Source organism: Symphalangus syndactylus, chromosome 6, assembly GCF_028878055.3.
Source record: "Symphalangus syndactylus isolate Jambi chromosome 6, NHGRI_mSymSyn1-v2.1_pri, whole genome shotgun sequence".
NCBI lineage: Eukaryota > Metazoa > Chordata > Mammalia > Primates > Hylobatidae > Symphalangus > Symphalangus syndactylus.
The window spans coordinates 48956497-48979576 of record NC_072428.2 but is presented as its reverse complement, the minus strand read 5'-3'; the positions used below and the strand labels follow the sequence as shown (position 1 = coordinate 48979576).

The 23080-nt window shown below is 40.1% G+C and overlaps 1 protein-coding gene across 4 annotated transcripts in view; it reads left to right on the top strand.

Moving 5' to 3' along the window:
- Positions 1–23080, top strand: part of SYT9 (synaptotagmin 9) — a 246322-nt gene that overhangs the window by 89341 nt on the left and 133901 nt on the right. The gene's annotated exons all lie outside the window — the stretch shown is intronic.

Below are 23080 nucleotides of genomic sequence, written 5' to 3'. Positions count from 1 at the left end.
CTGTGCTTGTTTTGGTTGGTAGGTTATTTATTCTTGTTTCAATTTGAGAGCTTGTTATTGGCCTGTTAAGGGATTCAGTTTCTTCCTGGTTCAGTCTTGGGAGGATGTATGTGTCCAGGGACTTATCTATCTCTTCTAGGTTTTTAAATGTGTGTGCCTAGAGGTGTTTGTAGTAGTCTCTGATGGTTGTTTGTATTTCTGTGGCATCTATGGTTACATCTCCTTTGTCATTTCTAATTGATATTGTCTCTTTTCTTCTTTATTAATCTAGCTAGTGACCTATCTATTATTATTAGCATTTTCAAAGAACAAGCTCCTGGATTCATTGATCTTTTGAATGATTTTTCATGTCTCAATATTCTTCAGTTCAGCTCTGATTTTCATTTCTTGTCTTCTGCTAGTTTAGAGTTGCTTCACTCTTGCTTCTATAGTTCTTTTAGTTGTGATGTTGTGTTGTTAATTTGATACCTTTCTAGCTTTTTAATGTGTGTGTTTAGTGCTGTGTATTTCCCTCTTAACACTACCTTAGCTGTGTCAGAAATTCTGTTATGTTGTATCTTTGTTCTCATTAGTATCAAGGAACTTCTTGATTTCTGCCTTAATTTCATTATTTACCCCAAAGTCATTCAGGAGCAGGTGGTTTAATTTCCATGTAATTGCATGGTTTTGGGTGATTTTTTTGTCTTGATTTCTATTTTTATTGTGCTATGATCTGAGAGTGTGTTTAGTATGATTTTGGTTCTTTTGCATTTGCTAAGGATTGTTTTATATCTGATCGTGTGCTCGATTTGAGTATGTGCCATGTAGTGATGAGAAGAATATATATTCTGTTTTTGAGTGGAGAGTTCTGTAGGTTTATATCAGGTCCATTTGGTCCAATATTGAGTTCAGGTTCTGAATATCTTTGTTAATTTCCTGCCTCAGTGATCTGTTGAATAATGGCAGTGGGGTGTTTAAGTCTCCCACTATTATTGTGTGGGAGTATAAGTTTTTTTGTAGGTCTCTTAAGAATTTGCTTTATGAATCTGGGTGCTCCTGTGTTGGATGCATATATATTTAGAATAATTAGGTCTTGTTGAATTGAACTCTTTACCAATATGTAATGACCTTCTTTGGGCTTTTTTTGTTTGTTTGATCTTGTTGTTTTAAAGTCTGTTCTTGTCTGAAATTAGGATTGCAACTCCTGCTTTTTTCTGATTTCCATTTTCTAGGTAGATTTTCCTCCATCCCTTTATTTTGAGCCTGTGGATCTCATTGCATGTGGAATGGGTCTCTTGAAGACAGCATGTCCTTGGGTCATGCTTTTTTTTTATCCAGCGTGCCATTCTGTGCCTTTTAAATGGGGCATGTAATCCATTTACATTCAAGGTTAATATTGATATATGTGCATTTGATCCTGTCATTTTGTTGATAGCTGGTTATTATGCTGGTTTGTTTGTGTGGTTGCATTTTAGTGTCCCTGGTCTGTGTACTTAAATATGTTTTTGCACTGACTGCTAACAGCCTTTCCTTTCCATATTTAGTGTTCCTTTCAAGATCTTTTGTAAGGCAGGTCTGGTGGTAACAAACTCCCTTAGTATTTGCTTTTCTGAAAAGGATCTTATTTCTCCTTTACTAGGGAAGCTTAGTTTGGTTGGATATAAAATTCCTGGTTGAAGATTTTTTTTTTCTTTAAGAACTTTGAATATAGGCCCCCTAATCTCTTCTGGTTCGTACAGTTTCTGCTGAGAAGTCTGTTGTTAGCCTGATGGTGTTCCCTTTGTAGGTGACCAGCCCTTTCTCTCTAGCTGCCTTTAGCATTCTTTCTTTCATTTGAAACTTGGAAAATCTGATGATTATGCATCTTGGAGATGATCTTCTTGTGTGGAATCTTGCAGGGATTTTCTGTATTTTCTGAATTTGACTGTTGGCCTCTCTAAGAAGGTTGGGGAAGTTTTCATGGACAATATCCTGAAATATGTTTTCCAAGTTGTTTGCTTTCTCCTCATACCTTTCAGGGATGACAATGATTAATAGATTTGGCCTGTTTACATAATCCCATATTTCTCAGAGGTTTTGTTTGTTCCTTTTCATTGTTTTTTTCTTTATTTTTGTCTGACTGCCTTATTTCAAAAAGCCAGTCTAAAAGTTCTGAGATTCCTTCCTTAGCTTGGTCTGTTCTGCTGTTAATACTTGCAATTATATTGTGAAATTCTTGTAATGTGTTTTGCAGCTCTATCAGGTCAGTTAGGTTCTCTTTTATATTGGCTATTTTTTCTATCAGCTCCTGAATAATTTTATTGTGATTCTTAGTTTTCTTGAGATGAGTTTGCCATTCTCCTAAATTTTAACAATCCTTGTTCCTATCCATATTCTGAATTCTATTTCTGTCATTTCAGACAACTAAGCTTTGTAACAAACCCTTGTTAAAGAACTAGTGCAGTCATTTGGAGGACATAAGACACTCCGACTATTGGAGTTGTTGGAGTTCTTGTGCTGGTTCTTTCTCATCTCTGCATGTGGGTATTCTTTTAACTGCTGGGCTGCTTCTGATTGAAATGGTCAGGCAGGAGCAGGGTGATTGTGCTAGAGTTTGAGATCAGGCAGCCCTAACCAGTGAGGATAAGTGAGGACCAGGACCTGTATGGAGAACAATCCAGTCACTTTTCTGTGAGGTAGGTGCTCTGTACCGGAGGTCTGGACAAGCCCCTGGTCCCTGCAGACTCTCTAGAGCCTGGAGACAGCAAGGGTGATGGCTGCAAGACAGCAAAGATGGTAATCCACCCTTCCCACTGGGAGTTCTGTCCCAGGCAGTTGCAGAGCTATTATTGGCTCAATAGCCCCAGTGGGGAATAGTGGAGTCTCAGGCCAGGAGGCCACACCCAGTGAGGAGATACAGGATTAGGGAGCCACATAACAAACACTCTGGCGACTTTTTCATAGGGCTGCTGCAGTGTGCTAGGGGTCTCCTCCAGTCCCTACTCACCTTGGATTTTCCAGCACCTGAAAGTATCAACAGTGAAGGCTGTGAAACAGCAAAGATGATGGTCTGTCCCTATCTCTGGGAGCTCTGTCCCAGGGAAGTTTGAAGCTGTTACCAGCTAGAAAACACCAGTAGAGGTGCTTGTAGACCTTGGCTGGGAGATTCTACCCAGTGAGGAGAAATGGGATCCAGGACCTGCATGAAAAAAAGCAGTCTTCCTGCTTCTTCAGAGAGCTGCTGTGCCGTACTGGAGGACTGCTCCAGTCTCTACACACCTCAGACTCTTCTGAGTTGGAAAACATCAATCTTGTGTTTAGGCACAGGATGTAAGGGCTACTGGAAGATGCTTCTGATATGGGTTGGCTGTGTCCCCACCCAAATCTCATCTTGAATTGTAGCTCCCATAATCCCCATGTGTTGTAGGAGGAACCTGGTGGGAGGTAATTGAATCATAAGGGTGGATTTTCCCATGCTGTTCTCATGATAGTGAATAAGTCTCATGAGATCTAATGGTTTTATAAAGGGCAGTTCCCCTGCACATGTTCTCTTACCTGCTGCCATGTAAGACATGCCTTTGCTCCTCTTTCACCTTCTGCCATGATTGTGAGGCCTCCTCAGCCATATGGAACTGAATCCATTAAACCTCTTTTTCTTTATAAATTACCCAGTCTCAGATATTTCTTCATAGCAGTATGAAAATGGACTAAGACAGCTGCCATGAGACTGAGTTGGTTTTATGAAGCAGAGGAGTCAAGTTTAAATCACATATATGATTACATATGTGTAATCATACTGTGTGTAATCATACTGATATGACTCACATCTCAGTCATATTTGCAAGAAGCAGTCAGTCTTTGTATTATTTCATTTTCATGCTGCTGATAAAGACATACCCAAGACTGGGTAATTTATAAAGAAAATGGTTTAATGGACTCATAGTTCCACGTGGTTGGCAACACCTCACAATCAAGTTGGAAGGCAAAAGGCATGGCTTTATGGCAAGAGGGAATGAGAGCCAAGTGAAAGGGGAAACCCCTTATAAAAACATCAGATCTTATGCGACTTATTCACTGCCATGAGAACAGTATGAGGAAAACTGCCCCCATGATTCAATTATCTCCCACTAGTTCCCTCCCCCAGCATGTGGAAATTATGGGAGTGACAATTCAAGATGAGATTTGAGAGGGGACACAGAGCCAAACCATATCATTCCACCCCTGGGCCTCTCCCATGTCTCACGTCCTCACATTTCAAAACCAATCATGCCTTCCCCAAAGTCCCCCAAAGTGTTAAATCATTTTAGCATTAACTCAAAAGTCCATAGTCCAAAGACTCATCTGAGACAAGGCAAGTCCCTTCCACCTATGAGCCTGTAAAATCAAAAGCAAGTTAGTTACTTCCTAGATACAATGGAGGTACAGGCATTGGATAAATACACCTGTTCCAAATGGGAGAAATTGGCCAAAACAAAGGGGCTAAAGACCCCATGTGAGTCTGAAATCCAGCAGGGCAGTCAAATCTTAAAGCTCCAATATGATATGCTGTCTCATATCCATGTCTCATACCCAGGTCACAGTAATGCAAGAGGTAGGTTCCCATGGTCTTGGGCAGCTCTGCCTCTGTGGCTTTGCAGGGTACAGCCTCCCTCTCAGCTGCTTTCATGGGCTGGCATTGAGTGTCTGCAGCCTTTCCAGGTGCACAGTGCAAGCTGTAGGTGGATCTACCATTCTGGGGTCTGGAGGACAGTGGCCCTCTTCTCACAGCTCCAGTAGGCAGTGCCCCAGTATGGACTCTGTGTGGGGGCTTCAACCTCACATTTCCCTTCCGTACTGCCCTAGCAGAGGTTCTCCATGAGGGCTCTGCCCCTGCAGCAAAATCTGCCTGGACATCTGGGCATTTCCATACAACCTCTGAAATCTAGGCAGAGGTTCCCAAATCTCAGTTCTTTACTTCTGTGCACCCACAGGCTCAACACCATGTGGAAGTTGCCAAGGCTTGGGGATTGCACTCTTTAAAGCCACAGCCCAAGCTGTACCTTCACTCCTTTTAGCCATGGCTAGTGCATCTGGGACGTGTAGGGCACCAAGTCTTTAGGCTGCACATGGTAGGGGTACACTGGACCTAGCCCACAGACCCATTTTTTATCCTAGGCCTCTAGGCCTGTGATGGGAGGGGCTGCTGCAAAGGTCTCTGACATGTCCTGGAGACATTTTCCCCATTCTTTTGGTGATTAACATTTGGCTCCATGTAACTTATGCAAATTTCTACAGCAGGCTTGAATTTCTCCTTAGAAAATGGGTTTTTCTTTTCTATTGCATGGTCAAGCTGCAAATTTTCCAAACTTTTATGCTGTGTTTCCCTTTTAAAACTGAATACTTTTAGCAGCACCCGAGTCACCTCTTGAATGCTTTGCTGCTTAGTAATTTTTTCTGCCAGATACCCTAAATCATCTCCCTTAAGTTCAAAGTTCCATAAATCTCTAAAATGGGGAAAAATGTCGCCAGTCTTTTTGCTAAAACATAGCAAAAGTCACCTTTACTCCAGTTCCCAACAAATTCCTCATCTTCTTCTGAGACCACCTCAGGCTGGATTTAATTGTCCATATCATTATCAGCATTTTGGTCAGAGCCATTCAACAAATCTCTAGGAAGTTCCAACTTTCCCACATTTTCCTGTCTTCTTTGAGCCCTCCAAACTGTTCCAACCTCTGCCTGTTACCCAGTTCCAAAGTCACTTCCACATTTTCATGTATCATTACAGCAGTGCTCCACTCCCAGTATCAATTTACTGTATTAGTTCGTTTTCACACTGTTGATAAAGACATACCCAAGACTGGGTAATTTATAAAGAAAAAGAGGTTTAATGGACTCACAGTTCCACATAGCTGGGGAGGCCTCACAATCATGGTGGAAGGTAAAAGGCATGTCTTACATGGTGGCAGGCAAGACAGAATTAGAGCCAAGTGAAAGGGGAAACCCCTTATAAAAACATATCTCATGAGACTTATTCACTACCACAAGAACAGTATGGTGGAAACTGCCCCCATGATTCAATTGTCTCCCACCAGGTCCCTCTCACAACACATGGGAATTATGGGAGTGACAATTCAAGATGAGATTTGGGTGGGGACACAACCAAACCATATCAGTCTTTATGGCAGAAGAGGGGAAGAGAAGCTTTCCATTGTGAACACTTCCACACTTGATTATTTCCTTCTTTTTTGGCACATTCCTCATTAATTTCCACCAGGAGGAGGCATGCAGCCCAGTTCCCCTAGTCTCTCTTCCTAAATCCCCCATCTTTCTTTTTCTTTTGTGTTATTGAGTTGTGAGAGCTTTTAATATATTCTGGATGCCAGCCCTTTATCAAATATATGGTATGTGAATATTTTCTCCCAAGCTATGGCTTTTTATTCTCTTAACACTTTCTTTTGAAAGAGAGACATTCTTAATTCTGCTCAAGTCCATTTACTCAATTTCGTCTTTTATAGGGTATGTTTTCAGTGGCGTGTTAAAGAAATCCTGGCCTAATCCAAATTTATACAGTATTTTTTTTTTACTGTTTTACTCTAGAAGTTCTATCGTTTTAGCTCTTGTATTTATAACTACAATCCATTTTGAGTTAATTTTTATGTATAGTATGATATGGTTTGAAGTTCTTTCTTGTGAATGCATGTGTGTGTGTATACTATAAAGTTATTCCAGCACCATTTGTTGAAAAGTCTATATTTTATCCACACAATTGTCTTTTGCACCTTTGAAGAAAATAATTGATCATATATATGAGTCTATTCTGTACTCTCTATTCTTTTGCATTGCTCTATTTGTCTAGCTTTACTCCAATATCACGGTGTCTTGATTGCAGATTTATAAATCTTGAAATCAAATAGTGTAAGTGCTGCAACTTTACCCTACTTTTTCAAAGCTGTTTTGGTTATCTACGTCTTTTGCATTTCCATATGAATTTTATAATCAGCTCATTATTTTACAGACACACACACACACACACACACTTGAATTTTTATTGGGGTTGCATTAAATATAGAATCACTTTCTATTATTTGGAAATAATAGGAATCTTAAAAATAGTGAGTCTTCCCGTCACAAACAGTGTATATTTCTCCATTTAGTACATCGTCTTTACCTTCCCTCAGCAGTATTTTCTAAGACAGGTCTCTTGAGCTCTCTCATTGTTTATCATTCTCTTCTCTGGTACTCTAACCTGCAAATTCTAATTAGGATGGCCTCTCCAGACTCCCAAGTCCGTTTCCTCAACTGAGGGAGCCCACTAGGCTCTGCCTGGGTTTTCACCTGTCTGTACTGTGTCTTTGAAACTCTCTCCAGGTAGTGACATGGGCAGTTTTAGTTCTTGCCTCATTTGTTTCCTGTTACTCAAGGATCACATATCTTCATTACCTGATGTCCAATCATTGTTTCATATATTTTGTCCAGATTTTTAGTTGTTTAAAATATGAGAGTAAATTCATTTCCTGCCTCTCCATCATTGTCAGAAGTGATTGATTTTATGTGAGAATTGAAGAAAGAGAGTGGTCAAAGATGGATGATTTTCTGGTTTTCAGCATGAGCAAACTAAAGATGTTGGTATTTACTGAGATGGGAAATATTAGGTGAAGAATAGGCTGTATTCTGGTGTAAGTAAGATCATGTGTTCCATTTTTAACATATTCAGTTTGTGCTACCTGTGAGACATTCAAGTGCAAAAAAAATAAAAAAAACAGTTGTATAGACTAGGCTGGAGCTCAGAAGCAGGGCCTGAGTTGGAAATATGAATTTACAAATTGTCAACATATCCTGTTTATGGTATTTGAAAAATAGAGGTTGACGAAGGTCTTTAATAGCAGAATGTAGAGTGATAAAAGAGGAGGACAGAGGTCCAGTTTTTGAAGAATACTAATGTTTAGACTTTAGATGGAAAAGAAGACCTTAATCTGAGCACAGAGAGCCAAAGAGGTGAAAGGAAAACTGGTTGATTGTATCATGGAAGTCACTAGAAGAATGTTTCAAGGAACCAAGAGTGGTCAGAGTCACTCTGACTGAGAGAGTGACAAAGCTACATTGAGGTCGATGAAGAAAGGACTGAAAATAACCCACTGGATTATGTGACAGCAAAGTCATTGGTGGCTTTAGTAAGGGAACTTTCCATAGAGCAGTAAGGACCAAAGCCAGAACAGAGTAGACTGGAAAGCAAATGACAGGAACAGGAGGCAGCATGTTTAAATAGCTCCGTGGCACATTTGGCTGCAAAAGGGAAGAGGAGGACTGAAATTGGGAAGGGATTTTTCAAAATGGGAGAAAACAGATTATTTAAATACTGACAGCTAAGAGCCAGTAGTGGGGAAGCCTGGAGATGCAAGAAAGAGAGGATGAGCAGAAGAGGGAAGTCCTGTGGCTGAGACCCCATTGGATGGCACGAGTGGATGGGACCCAGACCAGAGTTGGCAGATTTGCTTTTGATAAAACTCTTCTTCCCATGTCACAGTGGGAGGGAGAGGCCAATGCAAGTGCAGATACATGTATGAATCCAAAGATAAGAAGTCAAGTGTAGCCCTTATGATGTTTCTGTCTTCTCTGTGAGGGAAGAAACAGGGCTGTGTGCTGAGCTTATGAAAGAGCCTCTGCCTTCAGGGAGCTTGTGGTCTTTTGGCGTGTAGTGGTCTGATGATTTCTTTTATAGTAACTACAAAATCAGTCTCACTTTAACTTGGGTCCTTTTTAAATTTTAAAATGTTTTACTTTTCAAAAATAATTTGCTGGAGTTTCCTTTGTTATGTAATCTGTCTGCTCAATACAGAAAACTTGAATGAAAACAGAAGAGTAGATAATCCTGATACAAAGTCACCTACAGTCCCTCTGCCCTAAAGTAACGACTGTTAAAGTTGGATATATCTTTCCTGTATAATCTCTGTCCATGGTTCTTCACTTGCAATTTTTATATGGTTGTGACACTATTTTGCCTGCTTCTTTGCTGTAATTTGTTTAAGTAAGGAAACTAAACACAAAGTTTTGTCTCAAAGGACCGTTTCTGCAGGTGGGTGGGGCCCCTGTTCCTGAACAGGGCTTCACTCCCTTTGTCCATGTTTGCTGAGATCAGGGCTTCCCTGCTAGCCAGGCATCCCTGAACAAGCCAAAATGCAGAGCACAGCCTTCAAAGAAAGCTTGTCTGTCTTCTCTCTTTGGAGGCTGAGGGGCCACAGTCAGTGTGCCCAGAAGAGAAGCTGGGACTTATCAATTAACCAATACTGCTTTCAAACCATTTTCATCAAAATATTTCTTTTTTTTTTTTTTTTTGAGATGAAGTCTCACTCTTGTCCCCCAGGCTGGAGTGCAATGGCACAATCTCAGCTCACTGCAACCTCTGCCTCCCGGGTTCAAGCGATTCTCTTGCCTCAGCCTCCCGAGTAGCTGGGATTATGGGCACCTGCTACCGCGCCCGGCTAATTTTTTTTGTATTTTTAGTAGAGATGGGGTTTCACCATGTTGGCCAGGCTGGTCTCGAACTCCTGACCTCAGGTGATCCACCCACCTCAGCCTCCCAAAGTGCTGGGATTACAGATGTGAGCCACCGTGCCCAGCCCAAATATTTCCATCAAAGCATGGGGAAGTTTCATATGCAGCTTCAGGGATCTTGGGGCTGGCAGCTGTCAAATAAGCATGCTGTGGGAACTGGGGAATCAGGAGGATTATGGATATGTGCTTCTATTTGTGCCTAGAGGAAAACGTTTCCTCTTGTTTCACAACAGCCTTGGCCAGCAGCTTTTTGAGAGAGTGGGAAGCAGGACAAGGAATTTTGGTGTCTGCCAGATTGAGACAGGGATCAAGAACTGAGTGAGGGCAGAGCATGAAAGAGTGGTCTCAGGCCTCCTGAAGCATTTGTTCTTTCAACAGACAGGCTCTGTGCTAGCACTGGAATGCCCATGCAAACTGAAGGAGGAAACCACGGGCTGGCAGAAGGCTAAGTCTGTGGCATCAGAGCAGGAAGCAATTCCATGAAGCAGCGACTCTGCTCTAGCTACATTTATTTCCTTCTGTTCCTGGAGGAGTGAGGGGAAGGGGGAGACATCCTTTTCTAACAAGGGACTTTCCTGAATACTTGGATTTCATATTAATTCATGCTTTCAGAATTTAAAGGAACTCTTTCTGCACAGAAGGAGTCCCCCATCAGGTCATGCAATGTTTAACAATTATGGTTTGGCCATATTCTCCTAGAAAAAATACAGGACCCCCCTCTTCAAAGACATACACAACTCCAGGAAGCCACCTGAAAATCTTGTGTTGGCCCCTGTACCAACTCTACCCGCCCCCCCGGTCTCTATTAATCTGTTCCCAAAAAGAAATGTCACCAGATGGCCCTGCAAATGTCACCTGGCCATCAGCATGGCTTCACTCAAAACAGGGAGACATTAGAGAATCTAATCCATCGTTCATTTCCATCATTTCAGGTCAGTTTGCATCCTTTACTGGGCATATAGTGCTTTCTTAACACACTGGGTTGGACAGTAAGATCTGTAATCCTGCTGATATTAAAGAATATTGCTTCACATTTAATGGAGGAAGGTCCCAGTGACTCACAGATACTGAACATTCTGTAAGAACTCCTCTCTTGTTAGCATTTAATACCAGATTTTACTGCCCTCAGCTTCATGAACTGAGCTCTCCCTCAGCATTTTCAATGCCTTAGGTTATTTTTAGCATTTAATCCCTTCCAGGTATCAGAGCCATCAGACCTCCTTTTTTTTTTTTTTTTTTTTTTTTTTATTTTCAAAGTGTGGATGGGTGGACTTTAGGAATTGAGCTGATCCTTTTTTAAAATGGGTTTTTCTTTTACTGTCTCTTAGATTTCATATCCAATCATGGGCATCAGACCCTTATCCTGTCTCTGCTCTGTGTATTTCTCCATTCTAGCAGTTACAGAAATAGCTGAGGGAGGTGTGACTGGTCCTAGAGAAAGAAAAGAAAGCTGAACTCCTCACACTGAGGAAGTTGCAGGGCCACAGCTAGGCGGGCTGGGGGTGGGAGGATGGGTGTACTGCTGGGCTGTCAGGCAGAGGGGCCACACATCCAGATGTGCTTTTGAGCTCCCCACAGCTTTTAGGGAGTGGCTTCCAAATGACTCATAAAACTCAGAGGTAGGTTTGGAATAGGAGATTTCAAGTGGGCTGCTGCTCACTGTCAGAGCCATTTACTCTCTTTACTGGGGATTAAAGAACTCCACGAGCATTGCCAGGGACTTGGGGGAGGGGAAATTGTTTAATGGATACAGAGTGTCTATTTGGGGTGATGCCAGCATTCTGGAGATAGACAGTAGAGATGGTTGCACAACACTGTGAATGTACTTAATAGCCACTGAATTGTATACTTACACATGGTTAAAATGATAAATTTTATGATGTACATTTTACCACAATAAAAAATATACAAACACACACACACACACACACACACACACACACACCATGAAAACTCTCTACCAGAGTGCAAATAAGACGGAGACAACAGAGAAAGGCGCAGGCCCAAATGCAGAGTTGCCCCTGCCTCCAGCCAAGTGAGGTGGTGTGGGGGCAGGGGTAATATTCCTGCAGGGGCCACCTACTCATTTTAGAAGAGGCTCCATACAGCAAGGGCTGGGTTTTCTTCAGCTTCCCGGAGCCCAGGCCTATGACCCTACCAACATCTTTCCTAACAAATCCATGCACATTGCCTATATGCCAGACCCCAGTTCTAGTGTGTTTTCCACTTAATTTTCACAGAAGTGAAATAGCTATTATGCCCATATTACAGAATAGGAAATTGAGGTATAGAAGGGTTCATTACTCGCCTAAGGCCACACAAGTGATAAAGGTGAGATAGCATTTGAATGTAAGTCTATTTAAAGCCTGTGTTCCAAAACTCAGTTTTCTCCATTATACTACACTTCAAAATATCCATCTTGGTAAAAAAAATAGGTCCCGAACAATGCTTCCATCAACTCTAGAATAAAAGTGAGTTTGCATCATGATTTGAATCCACTGCACTTCAGAGACACTGGCATTCTGCTGCTTTCATCACACTCCACCCTGTGAGTCACTCATGCCAGGGGGGACCCACCGAGGATGCCTCATGGATCAATATAGTTTTTGCTGAATAGATGATACCTCAGAGCCTGAATAAGGATCAGGCTGGCCAGACAGATTTCCATAGAACTAATCAATAAAGTGTACTAAAACATTGAGGTGGAGGAACCTATTAATCTGTATTTCTTTCTGGGAGAACATTACATATGGTTGGAAATAATACCTAAAGAAGTGATGACATTCCCAAATAGCTCAAGTTGCAGTAGATGCTCACTAACATGTCTTCTGAAGGTGTAGGTCCAGGCAACTGCAGGCTTCAGGCTTGAGCTATTTGGGTGGTAGAGGAAAGACTAGCACTGTCTCCAACAACGCTCTTTCTCTACCCATCAGAGCAGCCAACTTCTCAAAAACACTGAACAGATATTTAATTAACATCAGTTTGAAGAATGGCCAAAGTCACCTCCTACCTGAGCTGCCTACAGGCATTGATCTGTCCTGCAGGCCACAAGTTTTTATCCCCTCTTTCCTATGTCTCAGCCTACTTCTGCCTCATAGATACACACCTCCAAAATGCAGCCCTGGGGCCTGGACTCACTTTCCTTCATCTTCCATATCTCAAGACTTATGTTAGGGCTCATTCTCTTTTCTTTCAGGTCCAGTCTCTTCTCCTCTCAATGCCCACTGCCACAGCTCTCCTTTGGTGACTGGCATTGCTATTGCCACCACCACCAACCTTCAACCTGAGAGCATGATTTTTCCAGAAGGCCTGATGTAGAAACAGAGACAGAAAATAAATACTACGTGCATTATGACACTATCTAAAAGCAAACAGATAAATGTTGAGCTTTAAAAACATTTCTAAAAGTATAAAACAATTATTTATAGTGGATACTTGACCCTGACCCCATTGCTCACTCTCAACCTATGTGTGAGTGATGGTCACTTATGGAGTGAGATTAGGCGTGGAGTAAGTATCAGGGTAACAAAACCAGTGATTTTTTAAATGATATCATGATTTTGTCTTAAAAAAAATCAAGATCAAAGTGGCCAGCTAATAAAGTCCTGCTCCTACATAAATAACCAGGGTTTTAAAAAATTATCTTTAATGATTTTTTTAACCTCCTTGAAAAAGATGAAGCAGTATATATTGCCTATTTCTTAATGGTTAAGTATCATGAACTTTGGTGGGGAAAGAAACCGAAAGCCCAGTAATTCCCTGGGTCTTTATATAAGGAGAGTATTATCTGAATGTCACTTGGGGCAGTGGTTACATTTTTAAGCGTCTGCATTCATGCTAATTGACCAGGGATGTGGCTAGCCAGGGTCAAGCTCCCACAGTCAGTGCAAGAGGGCCCTGAGGCTTTGGGCAGCCTGTCCGATGGCAGCCACCTAATGTAGGATGCAGTGGCAGTGCTGGCCCACTTTTGAGAGCAGCCCCTGAGTTACGGACTCCTTGTGCGGGAGCTGTATGTCGGACTGGAGCTCCAGACTGCTCATTCCCTGCCCAGAGCCTTACCCTGTCATCATTGATTTTATGGGGAAAGAAAGCATCTCCTTTCGTAAACACCACACCAGCATCTTCAATAAGATGATGTAATGGGATTAATGATGCACTTTCCAGCATCCTCATCGATTCTGAAGATGGAAGTAGAAACTTGAGATGAGACTAAGCCATGTTTTGTCAACATTTTGCTTCTCTAGCAAGCAAAATATCCTCAGACTGTGAGTTTACTTGAAAGATATGCTAGTACTTGAATCCCCAGGGCTGGGAGGATTCTATTTTACAGACATCACCAGGAGTGTGACTTTCAGGCCTGAGAGTAAGGAGAAAAGAAGGAAAAATTAATGAGTAACCAACCACTCTACTTCAGAGTCTGTTGTATGGGTGAGCTGGTGGTGGTGATTGGCTTGCAAATGTGTTTTCCAGGAAAAAAAAACTCTACAGGAGTGGTGGGAACAGGATGGGAGTGGGAGGGCACAGAGGGACCAACAGACCTTCCTTTTCTTTGTAGGTCTAGGTCTGAGGGTGGCCCAGATGGTGAGCAATTGTGTGGCTATTTAGTCAAATCCCAACTAGCTCAGCAGATAACTGAACATCCCTGAGGGGCTTGGGAAATATATGTGTTTGTGAAGTGCTGTGAGAATTTACCCAGTGTAGCTCAGTCTGCCTCAGACTGACTTCTGACATAAATGAATTTAAAGGAAGTAGGCGTTTTCCTTCTTGAAGAAGCATAAACTCATATTAGGTTAGAATCTCAGGAGTTTGTATTCAATTGATGTCTAGGCACATCAGAGATGGAGAGGAGATAAATGTCCCTCCAGCAAAGCAGCTGAATTTGCACACCTGTCCCCAATATCTACACTGGGATTGACAGAGGGTTTATGTAGACTAGTCAGAAAGTTGTGCAGCAGATATTCAATACTGAAATCAACGAATGCACTTTATTACTCACTTGCCTACTATCCCTGGATGACAATAAGACCTAGATCTACGGTTTAAAGCTCAGAAATATATGATGCTTCTTGATGGTTATGATCTGAATAACAAAGAAAAGTGAAGCGTTAAGGTAAATATTGATGTTATTTAAGAATACTCAGTGAACTAACAGGTCTGTGATGACTGTGTAATTTGTGCCTAGCCCTGTGAAGAATAGTACAAAATAATATGACATGTGCTCCCCTGCACTTGTTGTGGAAGAGGAGACACACCTATGAAAAGCTGAAGTAGCAACACAGAGCAGGATGCATACAAACATGTGAAATACACAGAGATTACCATGAGCTAGGAAGATGAGAAAGGCATCATAGAGTAAGCCATTTGGTACTGGTCCCTGAAGGCTTTGACTGCGTGCAGTGATCTTCAAAGTGGGGTGTGGGATGACATACACTGGGGTGCAAGAATAAAATAGTAGGACTTCTATTTATATTTTCTCATCTTTGTTATTTCTCTTGTATATGTTTATTACACATATAATGTTAGAATTCTATACAGGTATAAAACTTATAAGTAAGTAAATATACATATATGCAGTATGTGCCCCCCAATTTTTTGATATGCATGTGCCAGTTACAAATTTATCTTCTCTCAGCTTCAAATTCATCCTTCATTTTCTGCTCTGGAAAAGTCAAGTTGGGACCTTTAAATATATTTCCTTTTACCACCCAGCACAATGTTAAGCTCTGTCAGCAGAGGGCGCAGGAGAGGCATTGCAAGAGGAGCGGGGGGCGGTTTTCTTCCTAGCTCTGGTGTCCTCCCCTGAGGCTTCTGCAGGACGGCACAGTTCCTCTAGCACCCGGGAACCACTTTCCTGCAATGTAGGCAGCAGCTTCAGTGCAAGGCTCCACAACACCCACGGCCTCTCCAGAACTCAGCCCCTGCAGCACATAGCAATCAGCAGCACCCAGTGGGCAGCAGCTTCCCCAGGAACCCCCTTGGCGAGACACCTTCCCATGAACAGCTTTTCCTAGCACCTAGATGGCAGATTTCTGGCCAGTGCCAGAGGCAGATTTCCGGTAAGTTATGCTGGTGTAGTACCACACTGACTTCTCTGTCATTCAGTGAGTGATGGCTGTGCCCTCTCCAACAAGGTCTGGGTTTCAGCCTTGAGGGCAGGGAAGATCTCTTCCTTGAGTGCTCTGCTCCTCATATCTGCAATCCCATAGTTTTTAGAGTTCATTGTACTTCTTGCTAGCCAATCCTTCTTTAGTTCAATCCTCTGTTACAGTATTTATCTATATTAAGCTTTCCCTGTTTGAATTACTGAATGGTTTCTCTCCTGAATGGATCCAGACTGATTCACTGCACTTCTATTAATAAAAAATTTTCAGCATGCACTGACTGCCAATATGTGTATATTTTCTTGTTTATCAATTATATTCATGTATTATTTGACTAGTTTTCATGAACACGTTAAAAACATACACAAAATTTTACTAAGATAAAGATGAAATATTGTATATTTGAAATATTGTCTTTGAACTATCTTCATTATAATGGCTTTATACTATAATTAGCAAATATCTCAAGTAACAATATGAACCAAATATGGTTAATCATTAATAGTAATGATTGAAATTGAAATTATATTTCAAATAATGATTTGATTGGAATTAAAAGAGGGTACCTGTGTCCCATCTTTATATTCAGTTTGAGTAGACTTTATTTTATTTTTGAAATAACAAAGATAAAGTTATTTGATTTCCTTACCCTACTCCAGAGCACCACATTGCACACCTCTGGGGCATATGAATCCTCTTTGGACACAACTGATCTAAGCCACTGCCTTGTCTCCTTTCTGGTCCATTACCTATACTCCAGCCATAGTGATCCACATAAAAATCTGTCACTCACTTGCTTAGAGCACTTCATTGGCTCACCATCCGTCTTATGATAAAGTATGAAACTTATCTATAGACAATTCTGAGTGGGCTTAGGCCATGGTGAATCTGATGGTCCAAACCCTGGCAGAACCAACATCTGTCTTTTTCCCTAGTCTTGTCACCTACCCTCGCTCACCCCACAAACAGGCCTGAGATAGGGAACATACACTGAGGGATGCTGCACCAGGGATTTTCCTGTTGAAACCCAGGCCCTGAGGCTTGGACTTCCTTCCTTTAATCTGACATGTGACCCCTCCTCAGTTCTGAAAAGCTTCTAAGTAAATTGAGTAATTCCAGGTTCTACTTTCCCATGCTGTCTGCTGATTGTGTGCTTCTCTGTTCTTTCTACCGCATAATGCACTGCTACTTCATTGCAAGAAGCTTCTTATGTACTGGGCCCAGCTTGATGCTTTACAGTTTGTTGTTATGCTGGAAGTGTCAGCTTTTGGAGTGCAGGGGCAGTTGAAATATATCTGTCATCTAACTTGGCACTATCACCTTCCCAACCACAGTGATATTGCCTCTCACACAGTGATGGCATTGCCTCTTAGGAATACTCTCCCAGGCTACCCCTCCACAGATGCTATGGTACCATTTCTCTCTATGCCTCAGTTTCTCCTAAAGATATTAACACCTGAATTTACCTATGAAGTTGTAAAAAAATGAATTATGGCTTGGACTAGTACCTGTAATGGAGAAGGGATTTTCAATACACATTAATTATTATTTTTTAAAGGTCGACAACCAAGATAAAAGTATGTTTCCATAGGTTTTCTCCCTGCAACTCTTCTCACACACTTCTACACCTGACTCCACCAGAAATCTGAAGAAGGCAGAATGCTCTTTCCTGCCATCGGACTCCTGGATCGGAGTTTCCCAGCTGGCACAAGTGCCAGCTGCAGAACACAGGTGTGCCACTAATGACCTACAGGTATGCTGAGATACAAATTTCCCCTCAGCTTTGTGGAAGGCCAGGTGGGCTCTCTTTACCCCCAGCCTTACCTTCTCACCTGGTGGGGTTACCCCAGTGTGCACCAGATGTGGCTTCCTGTGTTTACCACAACACAAAATATTAGGGAAATGCTGTTGGAATTACCTTAACACTCTTCCCCTAGTATCTCTTCTGTTGATCTTTCTGGCCTCAACTCAAATCTCACCTTCTCCTTAAATCCTTTCCTGCCTTCCTCAGCTAGAAGGAACAAAAGCATATATGTGATGCAGGTTACCCCACCTTCTTCCATAAGCTTCTACTGCAGTTATTGTCTGATCCATTGATTAGACAGTTAAACAAATACTCAGCTACTGTCCTTGAGACATCACTTACATGCTATTGCTAAGTTAAAGAGAAGGAGCAGCAGTGGGATTGATGGAACTCACCTTAGAGATCATCTGGTCAAATGATATATAGACAGAAAAGAAATCTTATCAAGGTTAAGTGGAACTTGTTCAATGTCACCTGGAGCTGGAATTGGAGGTCCATCATTCTAATAACTGATCCACAATTGTACTGCTTGCATTTCTCATGCTATGTCTTTGCTCCCAAATATGCCAGGAGCTCATTGGTGGCCCAGTCCCTTCCTGATTGTCTTGTGTCTACCACAGTGAGCCTGGTCCAGGGCCTTGCACAAAGTTGGAGCTCATGAGATGTTTCCTATATGAACCTAATTGGTCACACTCAAGCATTTTCCTTTGCTTTCATTTGGGAATCAATCCTAAATCATTCCAAAGGGATGATAGTTTCTTTTCTGCTCATCATCTGTTTCAGGTCTAGGATGATACAACTGATAATGTATTTGAGCCTGTCCAGAAGCTGAGATTGGTCACTGTAGTTACGGTCAAAAAACGGTGATGATCCCATCAAAGGATGGAAGAAGCAGTTCCAAGAAGCTAATTGGAAAGACTGATGAGTCTACCATTTGTGCTTTCAAACTTGAGTCGTTTTACTAGTTCTCAAAATTTAATTTCAATACCTTCTTTGAAATGCTGACATTCAGCATCCACATTGTCCCTTGGGTGAAATGACTACTCCTGTATTTCAGTGTTCTAAATTATGAGCAATTAACATCAAGGCTGTAGCCTTAGGAACCTGTGCCTGGCTTGGGGGCTTTGCCCCTTCTGCTGGTTCTATTTTCTTCCTCCCAGCCTTCCTTTGACTCCCTGCAGTGCGAGCCCTCCAGGGAGGGAAGAAGGAGGAGAAGACACCCTGCTGCACATTACTCTTCTGTACTCCACCGATGCTCCTTTCCTTTTGTGATTTAATCACTTAAACGTCTGACTTGAGAACATTTGAGATAGTAACAAAAGCCACTTTTTGAACCTTATGAGTCCTTTGGAGACAACTGTCACATTTTACAGTAGATGCAATTAAAAGTAATTTTGATCATCAGTAATAGAAGCTTCACTTACAGATTCTATTATTTGGAATATAGTTTTTATTTCACTTTTTTCTAGTCATATTGTAACATTAAACATGCAAATTTATGCATTCTACAATTCTACACTGAACTGTTACTATGTGCCAGGCACTGCACTGCTATGTTCCAGGTTCTCTACCTTCATGGTGTTTCAACTAGGAGAATGGTGGACCGTAAGCAAATGATTACACAGATTATTATTTAATTAAAATAGTGAGAAGTAATGCAAGAAAAAATACAAGATAACTCAAGGAACCTGAACCAAAGAGGTAAAATCTGATACGAAGAGTCAGGGAAAGTTTTCCCAAAGAACTAGCATTTATGGTGAGGCTAAAGTATGAATTAAAAGTACCAGAAGAAGAGGATCAAAGAGAAGTTGTTCAAAGAGAATTTCATGATGAAAAATCAAGCCATGTTAAGTATTTGAGATTTTTCTCCCCTAAACCACCATGGAAACCTACTGAAGGATTTTTAGGAGGAGAGTGATATGATCCTATTTGCATCTAAAAAATAACCCTTTACCTATTATGTAAAAAAGACAGTGTCTTGGGAAATTGTCAAGGACTATGTTAATATCATCTTACCTTGATAGAATAGCAAAAGAGAGCCAATATCTGGTGTTTGGAAAAATATAACACAAAGCATAAGACAAAAATAATATTAATTTTACACTGGTCTTCAAAACCAGTATGAGTATTACTAAACGTCTCCTCAAAGACGGTGATGCAGATGAACCGGTAGTAATTGGGCTCCAGCTTCTCTGAGAGAATCCTAAAGATAGCAAAGCAGTGTGAAGTAAGCTTCCGTATATGCGTTTGTTTTTCTCTGGGCATTCTTTTCTGTTCCATCAGTTTATATTCCATCAGTTGCATCAATATAATACTAATTATATTGGTAATTGTTGAACCTGCTACCATGAATCACCTCTCACTCAACTCCCAGCTCAAATTTCCTACTCAACTTTCCTCTCCTCCCTCTTACATGGATTGATTATTCTTAGCCCTTCATTATTCCCTTAGAATTTTAGAATCAGGTTATTCCGCTCTATGAAAACCAATGTAACCATTTTTATTTTAAAAATTGCATTGCATTTATATATTAATTCGACTAGAATTTACATCTTTATAATATTGACTTTATCTATAGACATAATTTATTTCCCCATTGATTTAAGTGCTCATTAAGTCATTCAAAAATATTTATTGAGCCATAATATTTGCCAGAAATTATTCTAGAAACTGTTAAGCAGCAGAGAATAAAAGCAGAAAAAGCACTGGCTTTTAGGACTTTATACTCTAAAAAAGTATAAAAGTGGGAGAAACAAATAATTACAAAAAATATACATATTAAGAGGTGATGAGTACTGTGAAGAAGAAAATGGCATAGAAAGGGTTAAAGAACGATGCATACTGTTTTATAGAGGGGTCATTCAATAATAATGGTCTTAAAATCATAAGTTTTTTAGATTTATCAGTATAATATAGTTTTAGGTGCTAGCATAGACATTGTCTTCTTTTAAAGTTATGGTTTTTTTGGCTGGTGAATAAAAATGCTATTGGTTTTTGAAAATTGATTTTATATCCAGGAAATTTTTATATTTGGTTATTAAATTAGTTTGCAGATTCTCATAACGTTGTCATTTTCAACATAACGCAATTTTTCTTCCTCTTTAATCTTCCATCTGATTATTATTTTTCTTAAGTAGGGCACTGTTAGGTCCTCCTGTACAATATTGTACAGAAATGGGGCAAGCAAGTATTCTTGTCTTGTTCTTAAAGGGATGGTTCTAGTGTTTCATCATTAAGAATGATGTCTTTGGTGAATGTTTGATGGACATATTTTATCAGATTAAAGATTCATAGCTTGCAAAATATATTTCTCAAGAATGAGTGTTAAATTTTCATGTTTTTAGAAAACCTAATGAGAAGATAATATTGTTTTACATTTTCCATTTCCATCATGCTATGTGGTGGAATACAATATTAGATTGTCTAATATTAAGTCATCCTTGAATGCTGGTAATAAACCCTACTTTGTCATGATTTATTATTTTTTTCCATATATTGCTTCATTTTCCCTGCTTCTAATTTCTTCAGATTTTTATAGCTTTATTCATAAAGGCAATTGGCCTATAATTTTCCTCTCTCCTACTGTTCATGTTGTTATGATATCAAAGTTACACTAGCTTCATAAAATGAATTGGAGAAAATTCCTTTTTAAAATCTTTCCTCTGGAAAATTTGTATAAGATATTGTCTCCTTGAAGATTATCTTAGAGGGCTTTTTGAGGTGGGTTTTAAATAACTGATTTGATCTAGTAGTTATAATTTTTTCAAGTTGTCTATTCTTGATTCTGACATTGGTAACTGGTTTTTTTCTAGACAATTTTCCATTTCATTAAGTTTTCAAATTTCTTGGCATAAAGTTGGTCATAGTATTCTCTAACATTTCTAAAAGTTCCTAAAATACACATAGTTACGGCTTTTCATTTCTAACATTTTTTATCAATTTTTTCTTGATTCATTTTATCAAGGAAATAACTAATTTTAAAACCAGCTTTTGGTATTATATTTTTTCTTTGTTTTTTCTATTCCCCCCTTCTATTTTGTTTTGACTTTTGCTTTTTGTTGCAGTTTAGTCTTTTTTCCAACTTTTTGATGTGGTCTTTCATTGCATCTTGTGGGTCATCAGTTCTGAGTAGCTTCTAATTCTCATAATAATCACTGTTTTAACTGGTTATTTAAAAGTGTGTTTTTGAACTTCCAAATCTGTGGACTTGTTTGACATTTTGTCTTTGACTGATAGTGAATTTTGGTCGTAGAACATTGTCTGAAGAATACCAATTATTTGGATTAACAGAGACTTACCTTGTAGCCTTGTATATAGTCAACTTTTATAACTGTTCCATGATTCCTTAAAAAAATTATTCTCTCCTGTTGTTGAATTCATGGTTCCATATGTGTTCCCTAGATCAAACTTGTTAATTGTGTTGTTCAAATAATCTATATTATTATATATTTTGTCTGCTTGGGTTATCATTTACAGAAAGAAATGTGTTTTACTTTCCCTCTATGATTGTGAATTTGTTGATTGCTCTTTCTGGCAAATATATGCTGGTTCAGGGTCATTATATCTTCCTGGCAAATTATTCCTTATATTATTATGTCGGCTGGAAATGAGATCAGCTGCATGTTATGGAAAATCAACTAGAGTGGCTTAGTAAGAGAATTACATTTTTCTCAAGAAATAAGAAATTTAGTAATAGCTCAGGACTGGTCATGCTCTTCAAGTTAGTTTTCAAAGACTCATATCCTTCTAATTTCCTATTCCACCACTCTTGCAATTTTATTTTCAAATTTATGGTCACTGAAAAGCTCCTCTTCCTCCAGCATCAACTTGGCATTACACATAAAAAGGTGGTAGAAGGTTGAAGGACAAAAGCCCTATGCTAGCTAAAACTATCAGGAAATAATTACATCAGGAAAATAATAGCTTTCCCTGAAGTACCATCCAGTAATTTTCTTTTCTTCTCTTTTTTTCTTTTTCTTTCTTTCTTTTTTTTTTTTTTTTTTTTTTTTTTTTGAGATAGAGTCTCCGTCTGTCGCCCAGGCTGGAGTGCGGTGGTGTGATCTCGGCTTGCTGCAACCTCCACCTCCTGGGTTCAAGTGATTCTCCTGCCTCAGCCTCCTGAGAACCTGAGGCTACAGGCCTGTACCACCACACCTGGCTAATTTTTGTATTTTTAGGTTTCACCATGTTGGCCAGACTGATCTCAAACTCCTGGCCTCAAGTGATCCTTCCGCTTTGGCCTCACAAAGGGCTGGGATTGCAGGCCTGAACCACCATGACCAGCCCAAGTAGTTTTCCACCTATATATTTGTGTCCAGAAATGGTCACTGATCATCCTTGATGCAAAAGAGTCTAGAAAAATGAATATTTTTAACTGGGCCCATTGGTGCCCCAAACCAATGATGGAAATCAGTCGGGAAGAAGAGAAATTGAAGAATGTTAGGCTGAAAAATTGGTAGGGTATGCCATAGTTGCTTTAACCTAAATAATGTTTTTCACCTTGAAGACCATGCTTTCCAACATTATATGAACTTTTAGTTAGTACTTATTGCATATATATATTTCATTACTTTCAACATTAATGTGTTGTTATATTTTAGAAGTGTCTCTTGTAAATAACATAGAACTAGATTTTAAAATCCAGTCAGTTTCATCTTTTAATTGAAGATGTAACCATTTGCATATA